This window comes from Pan paniscus, chromosome 12, assembly GCF_029289425.2.
Source record: "Pan paniscus chromosome 12, NHGRI_mPanPan1-v2.0_pri, whole genome shotgun sequence".
Lineage (NCBI taxonomy): Eukaryota > Metazoa > Chordata > Mammalia > Primates > Hominidae > Pan > Pan paniscus.
In genome coordinates this window covers 86,827,175-86,839,188 of record NC_073261.2, presented here as the reverse complement: position 1 = coordinate 86,839,188, position 12,014 = coordinate 86,827,175, and the positions used below count along the sequence as shown (strand labels likewise).

At 40.5% G+C, this 12,014-nt stretch overlaps 1 long non-coding RNA gene across 1 annotated transcript in view; it reads left to right on the top strand.

Annotated features, from left to right (window-relative positions):
* Positions 1-4,288: 4,288 nt before the first annotated feature.
* LOC134728656 (uncharacterized) overlaps positions 4,289-12,014 on the top strand; it is a 30,572-nt gene continuing 22,846 nt past the window's right edge. The window contains exon 1 of the long non-coding RNA XR_010109304.1: positions 4,289-6,594. This is a non-coding gene — a long non-coding RNA (uncharacterized LOC134728656). The remainder of the gene's footprint in view (positions 6,595-12,014) is intronic.

Below are 12,014 nucleotides of genomic sequence, written 5' to 3'. Positions count from 1 at the left end.
ATATTTTGCCAACATACTTTTTTGTCAAGATAATTATATCTCATCATTTTTCGTGACAGTGTAGTATCCATCGTATGTACTTGCCTCAGTTTGCTCAACCAATTGCTATTGCTGGATATTCTTTCGTCCAGGTATTTGCCAATATAATCAATGTTGTTATGAACAACCATCATAAATATTTGTGCCTAGCCTTAATTATTTTTTAGGGCAAATTATTATTTTTGGAACTTTTATTTTAGGTTTGGGGGTACAGGTGCAGGTTTGTTATATAGTAAACTTGTGTCACAGGAGTTTCTTGTACAGATTATTTCATCATCCAGCTATTAAGCCTAGTACCCAATAGTTATTTTTTCTGCTCTTCTCCCTCCTCACACCCTTCACCCTCAAGCAGGCCCCAGTGTCTGTTTTCCCTTCTTTGTGTTCGTGAGTTCTCATCATCTAGCTCTCATAAAAAAGAACAGGATCGTGTCTTTTGCGGGAACATGGATGAAGTTGGAGTCTATTACCCTTAGCAAACTAGTGCAGAAACAGAAAACCAAGTATCGCATGTTCTCACTTATAAGTATGGTAAATTATTAAAAGCAAAATTGCTAGGTTAAGAACTATGAACAGTTTTAAGACTTTAGAAATATGTACCCCACTTTTCTTCTGGAAAAACTGCACCCGTTCATATTCCCACGAGCCATGTGGTAAAGTGCCTGCCTTTCCCCACCCTCACCAGCACTGGGGATTATTCTCTTATCTTTGCCAGTTTGATAGCCAAAAACTGAGCTCAGTTTTCTTTTAATTTGTGTTCTTACTGAGGTGGAACAATTTTTCATATGTTCATTGGCCTTTTGTGTTTCTTATTTTGTGACACACTTATTTTTAAAACTCAACTGTACTTTATACAAGGGAAACAAATGATTTCAACAGCTGTGATTAGTTGTCTGCTTGATTCTTGCCCTAACTGCACCTTGTGTCTTCTTTTATTTGATTATCTTCACCTAAAAATAAACCAGCATCACATTGTTTTCGTTAGGATGACATTATTGAGTCATAAGGTAATATGTAAAAGTAAGCCTTTAGTTTATTACATGCTATTGTCCTATCAACCCTTTAGGAAATGCTCTTGGAGAGATGAATTGATCTTCCAAGCCACGTGATAAAATGTCTGAGATGGAAATACCCAGGAGGGTTGAAATGGTGGGATTGAGGTGAAGGAAGAATGTGAGAGATACTGAATTCATCTACTTTCAAGGCAGTTGAATCCTGATCTCTAAGGAAGGGGAGGGAAATCTTTATGAAAAGTTGACTTTTTCTTTTTAATCCCTGCTTTACAGCCGATACGTCTCCTACTAAAGTTGATGGATGGGTAATATTGAGTCTCCTCACAATTACTTCCCAAGACCTTGAAATGATTCAGGATAGAAGACTCCTAAGATATCAGGCTACGGAGAGGAGGCTCATTGAGAATCACAGGCCAAGACATTTTGAGGAATGCAGGATGGAGGGCTTGGCTGCATTAGTCAGAAATGTCCTTATCTGCAGCAGTCAGTGGCCTCTGTGGTTTGATTCAACAGGGTTTCCCAAGCTTCCCTCATCGTAAAAGTTGCCAGATGCACGGACTAAAAGTAGACATTCTCAGGCCCCATCCCACACTCACTGATTCAGACTCTCTAGGCAAGGGTCTGATGAATCTATCATCAGGAAGTGTGGAAAATGCAATTTAGAGTCTGAGGCAAGGCCTCTAGTAAGGTATAGCTTTTAGGATGGCTGTTCAGTCTGTGAGAGACCCACCAACCAAACTCTCTCCCCATAGGTAGGGCCTTAATATTCATATTGAATCTATATCATCCCCACATCCCTGGCCTTGAAGGGATTCAAGCTGTATCAGTCAGTTTCTTTCTCTGCAAATTGGAAATGGTATTTAGAGACAGCCAGTCTATCTCTTAAACTTTGACATGGAATCTCAAAAGTGTGGACACCCTTTCTCTGCCATGTAGTTGAAGAAGCAGTCAATGGTGTACAGGGAGAGGAGACAGAAGAATGAAATTCAGATTCCTCTTTTGCTTGAAGTAGCTTGGTATGCTTTTTAACAACTTGAACCCCTAAACCAAGACGCTCAAATACTTTTAAAAATCACCTATACATTATGAAAATCTTTAAATTGAAGATCAGTTGAGGTTAATAGGTCTTATATTTTAAAATGCAAATTCTTCTGGAAAGATTAAGGTTGTCAAACATTTATAATGTAGTATAAACTACATTAACCAAGTTACTGCAAACTGAGGGAATGGAGTGTTTGCTATTTGTAGGGAAAGGGTGGGGAACAGGTAATGAAGATGACTGGAGACGGGCAGCCTAGGTAAAGAGTCACAGTAGGAGTGTTAGAGACCAACACAGTAGGGCAGCATGAAGGCTGGATGTGGTCATTACACGTTTCCTCTTTGTAACAGGAAATGTATAGGCCTTTCCAAGGCAGGCTGGTCTGTCCACCATCTGTGATGTAGCATGGGCGTCAGATGATAATTAGGACCTGTCATATCAAGTATTTATTGGTATAAACAATACCTGGTTAGGGTTCCTGAATAAAAGCTTGAAAAACATGAATGGGTTATCTGAAGATAACTCAGTGTGCCCAGTAGAGTTGATTCAGTGTTCACTCAACTAGTCAATTCACTGCACAACAAATTGTGTTTAGCCTTTGCTCATTACACAAGGGTGAGACACATTCTTCTGTGGCTGAGAGTTGGCAGTGGTTCCCTAACTCCTAGGGTTGAGTGCGTGTCTACTCTGCGCGTCCTGGTCTATTGTCTCCTTTTGTTCATGTTTCAAGGGCTTGCAGACTCCATTGGAAGTTATCTCAGCACTCCATTTTAATCACAATTTCTAGACTTTCTAACAGAGTTAGTAAGCTCTTAAAAGCTGGTTCCTGAAATTTCTTTTGCTTTCTGAACACTTAGTAAAAAATACCACATTCCAGTCCTTTTTGATTCCACTGCCTCTTGTTTTTCCCACTATTTACCTATTTATTATTTCACGTGTAAAGTATATGGGATGGGTGACTATTATCCCCCAGGAAGGCTTGCTGTTGAAGAGGGAAATCCTTGGTCTCTCTAAGATTGTTCATGTTGCAGTTCTTTAAAGGAAGCCCCAACCACTGAGAAGGAGCTGAAGCCACTGCACATGGAAGATGCTGGCAAACCTTTTAGGATCTGATGCACTCCTACCTTTAACCCTTTATTGCCACACTAATGATTCATTTTGTTGTTTTATGGGATTCCATTGCTTTGCCAGGGAGGTAACTTCAAATTTCACTCAAAGGTCCCCAGAAAGTAAAAAATGTAGTATTAGTGTAGACTGTTTGATGTAACTAAAATTTTTATCTTGGTGATACATTTAGAAAAGTAGTGTCTGTGGGTGAGTCCTGAAAGTCCAATCCTGAATCCCTGGCTGAGTTCACAGAGGAAAATGCATTGCAAGGAAGACATATCTGATCTCTTGAATCCAATGGACTCCAAGACTGCATTTGGCCTGAAAGTGACTGGCTGTGGCCTACTAATGCTGGTTATTCAATGGTGGGCTGGGAAGGCATATGAAGATGATGCTTAGAAAATCCACGCTTTCTTGACATGGAGAACAACATAATATACCTATTTGCATATAGAACGAACTCCTTTTTATTATCTTTTAAATTGGTACTTAGGGACTTTGCAAATATAACTCCAACCCTTACTAGGTCTGTGCTTTATTTCTCTTATTTATGGCTGGGCAAACAGAAGAGTAAAGAGATGCAATGACTTGCCCGAGATCGGCAAGTAAGTGGAACAGGTAGAGCTAATAACCTGATTATCTCTTACTGCTCCTCTTGCCCAGCCAGCCTACTTCACACACTGACTTCTGAGACAGCTGCCATCCACAGCTCTTTGGGAAAAGGAAATTTCAAGTGCAAATGACAGAAAAGGAAATTGTTTCAATCCAGTATTCTCTTAACATTTGATCCAAACCTGTGCTGTTGGACTGGCAGCACCCACATGATTTAATACAGTCATGATTAAACTAACACTGAAGAAAAAGTATATGTACAGTATACTAACACTAATGCATATTTGGAGAGAAAACTGCAGATTCCAGATAAATCTACATTGATTTCCATCACAGGAGCTACAATGACTGCTATTTGTTTCCGTCTGTCCATTCAGGAATTAAATTGAGTTCAAGCAGCTTGGAACAGCTTGATGGCTTCTTTCTGCCACAGAAGGTGCCAGGTGTCCTGCATCTAGACTCTGACAGCCTATTGGTGAGGATAACAATACGCAACTGGTAACCCTGAGAGCTTTCAGCTCTTTTCAGGCCCTCCTACAGACTAATATATGTTAGGGCTGGCAGTGCTGTTAGAAATGAAACAGAGCGAAGGCCGGGCGTGGTGGCTCACGCCTGTAATCCCCCAGCACTTTGGGAGTCCGAGGCGGGTGGATTATGAGGTCAAGAGATTGAGACCATCTTGGCTAACATGGTGAAACCCCATCTCTACTAAAAATACAAAAAATTAGCCGGGTGTGGTGGCAGGCGCCTGTAGTCCCAGCTACTCAGGAGAATGGCGTGAACCCAGGACGTGGAGCTTGCAGTGAACCGAGATTGCGCCACTGCACTCCAGCCTGGGCAACAGAGGGAGACTCCGTCTCAAAAAAAAAAAAAAAAAAAAAAAAAAAAAAAAAGAAATGAAACAGAGCAAAGAGCCTGCACTTTGGAGACAGATGGTCTTAGGTTCGAATTCTGCCACTTAATAACATTGTGACTGAGAACCCCATGAACATTGTTTTTCAGGTGACAATTAAACAGCATATGATAGGTGGGTAATAATAATGATAATAGTAACAATGATAATTACTAGAGCAGCTATCATTAAATGAGTGCTTGCTGTGCTAAGTGATCTCAAAGTCACTATACTAAGGGAATCTTTTAATTTTTACAACAACTCTAGTAGATGGGTACTACTAACACATGTATACTTAACCAATGTCAGTTGCTTTATTCCTTGACTAAGCAAGTATTTACTGACTACTGGTTACATGCAGACATTGTACTAAGTGCTGGGGATTCAACGTCGGATAGGTTGTGATCCCTTCTCTTAAGGAATTCTCATATTAGGGGGATGGGGAAGAAGAGAAAGAAAACATAGTATGACAAGGGCTAGCCAGAGTATGATGGGAGAAAATGAGGAGGAGAATATAAAAGGGACTGGGAATCAGAGAAGGCTGAATCCTCAAGAATGTGTAGCCAGAAGGGTTACTGAAGTGCTAGAAGTCATGGGCTTCTGAGTTCAAGACCAGTGCCCTCTACTTCCTGGATGAGTATCGTTTCTAAGACAAGGCTCAAGGAAGCATCTTCCCAAGGAAAGGATTACTTTTAAAAGAATAATAGCAAAAACACAATTCATTGTGTAAGATTTCAAATTCACAAAAACAGAGTAGAATCATGGACCCCATCCACCCATCCCCTAGATTTGAAAATCAATCTACATTTTGCCACACAAGCTAGGTGAAATGCACTTTTAATAAGGTGATTCTGCAGCGGGCTCTACTGGTGATTCCAAAAGGACTGGATAGATCCCTCTGTTTCTCCTTTTCCAGAAACAGGATCTTCTTCCTCCCCTCCTTTGAGAAGGCACCCTTGGTTCTAACAAGAGTAAGTTGTGGGGCTGTTTTCCAACCTCTAACACTGCTGGAGGGAAACAGTTCCACACACTTGTTGGAGTAGCAGCCTCCTTGTGAACTAAAGAGATTATTATTGTTGCTGTAATCAGATTTGCATTTTGCATGTATGGGTTTTATTTAAATGCTGGCTTGGTGAAGAACAATAACACAGTTATCACATGGCCAGTGTAGTATGGGTATCTTTAACAAATGGATTGGACACAATGGGCACCTTAGTTAAGATGCTGAACCATATTAAGTAACTGTTGTCACATTACTTGGCAATCATCTGGTGAATGGTAGACCTGATTGTAAAAATAGATTGGGATTTTGTCTGCTTTCCTCCTTTTTCTCCATTAGTCGCAGTCCCTGGAAAGGAGTCTGTTTTAGGCAGTATGCCCTGAGTGGCAATTTTGAAGGCAAGGAAAGTTAAAAAAAAAAAAAAAAAAAAAAAAAAGAATGCTTAGACAAGTAACCCATGGAATTTAATTCATGGTGCATATTTTTGGATTACAAAAGAATTGATCGAGCTTATGAAACAAGAGTAAGTAATTTCTGGAAAGAAAATCTTTTTAGCATTCAGTTATGAGGCTGACTGAGGTTTACCGAAGTTAGAATAGTGCTGTTTTTGTTAAAGAGGAAGTGAATAGATACAGAGGAAAGCGTTTTGGATTGTTAGGAGTAGTATTGGGCAAGGTACTTCACACCTCTGAGCCCCAGTTTCCTTACCTGTATCATCTGCAAGATGCTCTTAGTCTCTATTATTTTTATTTATTTATTTATTTATTTTTGAGACAGGGTCTCACTCTGTCGCTCAGGCTGGAGTACAATGGCATTATCATAGATCACTGCAACCTTGAACTCCCAGGCTCAAGCCATCCTTCCACCTCAGCCTCCCAAGTAGCTGGGATGACAGGTATGGGCTACCATGTTGGCTAATTTTTTTTTTTTTTTTTTTTTTTGAGACAGAGTCTCGCTCTGTCACCAGGTTGGAGTGCACTGGCGTGATCTTGGCTCACTGCAACCTCCGACTCCCTAGTTCAAGTGATTCTCCTGCCTCAGCCTCCTGAGTAACTGGGATTACAGGCATGCACCACCACACTCAGCTAATTTTTGTATTTTTAGGAGAGACGGGGTTTCACCATGTTGGCCAGGATGGTCTCGATCTCCTGACCTTGTGATCCACCCACCTTGGCCTCCCAAAGTGCTGGGATTACAGGCGTGAGCCACCGTGCCCAACTAATTTTTGTGTTTTTTGTAGAGACAGGGTTTCACCATGTTGCCCAGGCTGGTTTTAACTCCAAGTGATCCACCTACTTTGGCTTCCTAAAGTGCCGAGATTATAGTTGTGAGCCACCGCACCCGGCCAGTCTCTGCTATTTTGTGATATTAGAGAGTTTAATGCACTGTGATGGTTAAAAGCAGTGTAGTGGCCTTTCGGTATCGATAAAACTGGGTTCCGTGTCTGTGTTAGCTGCTTGTTTGCTGTGTGATCTTGGGAAATCTCCCTCAATCTTTATGTTCTCCATTTTCATCATCTGTAAAACTGGTACGATAGTAATAGCTGTAGCCCAGACTTGCTATAAAGATTAAATGTATTGTGCTTAGCACAGTGCTTGGTACATTTAAACTTTCAGTAAATGAAAGCTATGATTATTATTATACATTCTTCTCCATTTTATATCATATTCTACTTAAATAATTAAAGATCCAGGAATAAAAATAAAGCCTTCAACAGAATTTTGCAAAAAAATTAAGCAAAACATGTCTTCAGCTAGCATGATTTTCACAAATGCTCTGCTCTGATCTAGTGCTAGATACATAAAGAAAGGAGGCACTATTAGATCCATGGCAAGTATATGGTTCATTTCCAATTTCATTCATTTAAACAACCAACCAGCATCCTTGAATGCCTTCTAGGTTCTTGACATTCAATTAGCCTCCCAGGATAAAAAAGCAAATGTGACATTTTTCTTGCTATTATGAGACATACAGTGGAGAGGGCAGAAGTAGACATAGCAATACTGTTGCATCACGTTGTTTATCAGGTCTCTCACCTTGTGCTTTGTGGAAATTCTGTCAGATCTGGAACCCAGAAGTCTGTGCCAATTTTAAAGTTTACCTTAAAGCCAGCTTTCTCTGTGATGGTGTTTGGTTCCGATAGACCCTTGCTTATATTCTAAGTCCACACAATTTCAAATTCTACTTGCTGAAGTCGGCAATTGGTAGAATTCTCCTCTGCTTAAAAAGAGTTTATTTGAAAGAAAATTGGAAACAAACTTGAAAAACGTAGATTTTTGTACAGTTACTTGAAACAAGCAAGCAAACAAAGCAAGAAGAGGGGGCAGGCTGGTTCCACTTTAAAAAATGATAAACATAGCTAAATTATACTGAATACTCACTATGTGCCAGGCAGTGGTTTAAGGTCTTCCTGTGCAATAATTCATGAATCCTCACAACAGTCATGTTAAGTAGATTCTACTATAATCCCTGTTTAACTGGTGAGAAACCTGAGGGACAGGTAGACTGAGTAATTTGTTGGTCAGACAACTAGTAAATTGGGATTTGATCTCTTGCAACGTAACCCAGAACCAGGCTCATAATCAGTAGTTTCTGAATGGCACAAGATACTTGTAATCATTTTCTATTGTTTTATTAAGTATTGAACTCAAGAAAATTAAATCCCAGCAGGTTGCAAATATAATTCAAACTTTTATTAAATGTCAGTATATTGTATTCTTGGATGCATTTTGCTCCTGGGCAATTATCCAGGTTTGCAGCACATATTTAAGTATTTGCCGCTGTGATTGTTGCATTGACTTACAGTGGCAAATCAGATTACACAGTGTGGAGAATTAAATTACTGACACACACTTTTGGGAGGACACCTTTTGATTTTGGTTCGTGAATTCAAGTGTTACCTCAAAACCAGCAGGGGTTCTCCACAGCCTGAGTATTTCCTTTGAACTACCTGCTCTACTGAAAAAGTTGTCATCCAACCTGGAACCTCGTGTGAGTTCCAAAAGGGAAATAAAAGATCTTTTTCTGTCTGTCTTACTCTAGTATACTAGAAATAGTCATTTTGTGAGTCTCTGAGTCCTCCAAGAGGCATCCACGTTACTTACTTCTTGTACCTTAAAATGATCCCGACCACATATCCTCCTCAGTTACAAAATCCATCCTGGCAGGAAGTATTATATAGTCACCTTACCTCTGGAATTTGTTCACGCTCCCAGCCTGGGTGTCCAGCGACAAGGTCCCTGAGCACTTCCTCAGTGTCAGGCCTTTATTGCCCAGTGCTACCCAGTAACCTCCTTCCTGGCACTAAAATTGAGTCTGCCATAAGAATCCCTTGCCACTGTGGTCCTCCTTTTGGGAAGAAGCTTCATGTATCTATTCTCAATTAGGCCTGACTTCACTATGTCCTTTGAGGAGTATGCTGTAAGACTGAGTCTGACTCCTTCTGTTTCCAGAATCAAGGGCAAACTATAAGCTGGGAATGTTGGGCTGAATGCTTGGGCTGCCTATGGAGCCAGTTACAGAAGTGAGTCCTGAAGACAGGCAAGAGGGCCACGGTGCTCATGATTCTAGAAAAGCAGTTAAGGGCTGGGTGCAGTGGCTCACGCTTATAATCCCAGCACCTTGGGAAGCCGAGACAGGCAGATCACTTGAGGCCAGGAGTTTGAGACCAGCCTGGCCCACATGGTGAAACCCTGTCTCTACTAAAAATACAAAAATTAGCTGGGCGTGGTGGTGCGCACCTGTAGTCCCAGCTACTTGGGAGGCTGAGGCAGGACAATTGCTTGAACCCGGGAGGCGGAGGTTGCAATGAGCTGAGTTTGTGCCCCTGCACTCCACCCTGGGCAACGGAGTGAGACTCGGTCTCAAAAATAAAAAAAAAAGCGGTTAAGTATTACAAAACAAAGAAGGAGAAGAAACACCATGAGCCTAGAGGTGAAATGATGGGTTTGCTGTCCAAAAGCACAGGTAGACAGAGGTACTAGGTTGAAACTGGGGCTGAAATGAATGGTTGGTGAACACAGAGTGCAGGCAGGGATGGAGCAGGGGGCAGGTGGCAGGGAGTGAATCTTGAAGGTCTTTTTACCCTTTTACAGGACAGTGAGTGGCACCTGTCAGACTGGATGCAGGACGTTAAAGTTTGCAACTGGCCTGGCTTATAGTCTGGTTCACTGTGCCCATGCCTATCTGCCCTTTGCTGCCAAGGCCCTAGCAGACCGCCTGCCTGCCAGAGTCTGGGCTCTGTCCCATTTTCAGTTTAATAGAATTGATGTTACTCAATGCTCCCAGGACACATGGCATTGCTCTGTTTGGCTCTGGCCTGCTCTCAACAGAAGGGGGAAAGAAAAGAGGACTGCCAACAAGGCTATTTCCTTCCACTGCAGCCCCACTGTGCCTCCTGCTTCTTCTGAGTGATGAGCCTGAAAGATTCTGAGAATTTTTAAGTTAAAATATTTTATGTTTTCTATCATAGAACATAAATAGTGGGGGGAAGAAATCATCTCTAATTAAAGTCAGCAAGTGTTTATCAAATGTCTAGTACTTATCAACATTACTTACATCCCTAACCTTGTTATAAAGGTCACAGAGGCAAAAATAATATAAAATGTGGTTGCAGACTTTAAGGGCATATCCAGAAGTCACTATGACTTAAAATCATCTAATGCATATAGAACTGTAACTAATATTACAAAATGGCTCATGAGTTTACATATTTCATGACTCAAATCATGTTGACTGAAACATAAACCACACAGAGAACATTTGTTTTAGTCTCACTTTCCAGCACCAGTCTTTAAAAGAATTCTTTTTTTCAGCTTTATTGAGCTGTAATTGACAAGTCAGAATTGTACATATTCAAGGTGTGCAACTTGATGTTTTGATGTATGCATACGTTGTGAAACGATTACCACAATGAAACTGCTAGCATGTCTATCACTCACATCGTTGCCATTCTCTTTTTCTTTTTATTTGTGGTAAGAACACTTAAGATCTACCATTTTAGCAAATTTAAAGTGTTCACTACAGTATTAAACACAGACATCATGATGTACATTAGATCCCCAGGACCCATTCATCTTACCTAACTGAAACTTTATACCCTTTGACAAACATCTCCCTATTTCCTCCTCCTTCCCTCACCCCTGTGCCCTTGGCAACCACGATTTTACTCTCTGGTTCTGTGAGTTTTATTTTAGATTCCACACGCAGGTGGGCGCATGCAGTATTTGTCTTTCTGCATCTGGCTTATTTCACTTAGCATAATGTTTCCCAGGTTCATTCATGTTGTTGCAAATTTACTTCTTTTTATGGTTGAATAATATTCCTTTATGTATGTATACACACACAATGGAATATGTATATATACACACACATATATATATTTATATCACATTTTAAAAGAATTCTAACTTTAAACTCTTTCTATGAATCCTTGAATTTACAACTAGTGATAAAATCTCTCTCTCACACACACACACACACAAACATACACATGTTCTACCTTGAATTACTACCAAGTCAAACAACCACAAAGCTGGCCAATGAATAGCTAATAACTGGTTGAATTATCAGCCCATACATTCTTTGGCAAATTGGATCAAACCACAGAAAAGTAGTCTCAGATAAAGTGAACAATATAACATAATTTACTTTCTCATAGAGAGAGGCTCTATTTAATTTTCACACCCCTGTGTCTGGTGTCCTTTCATGAAATACAGTAGTCTCCTTCTCAAAACTTCCCTGCTGGTGAAAGACATGCATTTTTTTAATGCACTCTTAATTTCTGGTATATAGGAATAAACTATGCCTCTGGGAAAGAAATGCATTGCATGGATACACTTTGTGAAGGTAAACACACAGAGGCATTCTGCTTTCTGTTAATTAATGACAGTGATGACAAGTTTTTATAGGAAACCAATTTTGCTTTTGAACACCAGGGAGATCTTTGAGCCTAAGAAATATTTCAATTTAGGAAAACTATAGCACAGCCAAAAGTCCAAATGTAACAGGTGAATTACAGTTGGTCTAAAAAATTAGACACATTAGGAATTGGTCCATGAATGTTCAGTAAATACAACCAGATCCCTGAAAATATTTTCTCGAAGCTAAAGACAACTCTGAAAGTTGGGATTTGTTCCAGCATTTTCCCAGGAGGTGGAATTCAGATGCATGGGCTGGGACTGTGGGAGCTGAGAGATGCTAGAGTGGTGAGCAGCCCGCTGGGCAGAACCTTGCCTGGCTGGTGAGAGATTGATGTTCCCTGGTTCCAAATGGAGACCGAGTCTCACATATTTGCAGAGTGGAAGTTTGAGCTTC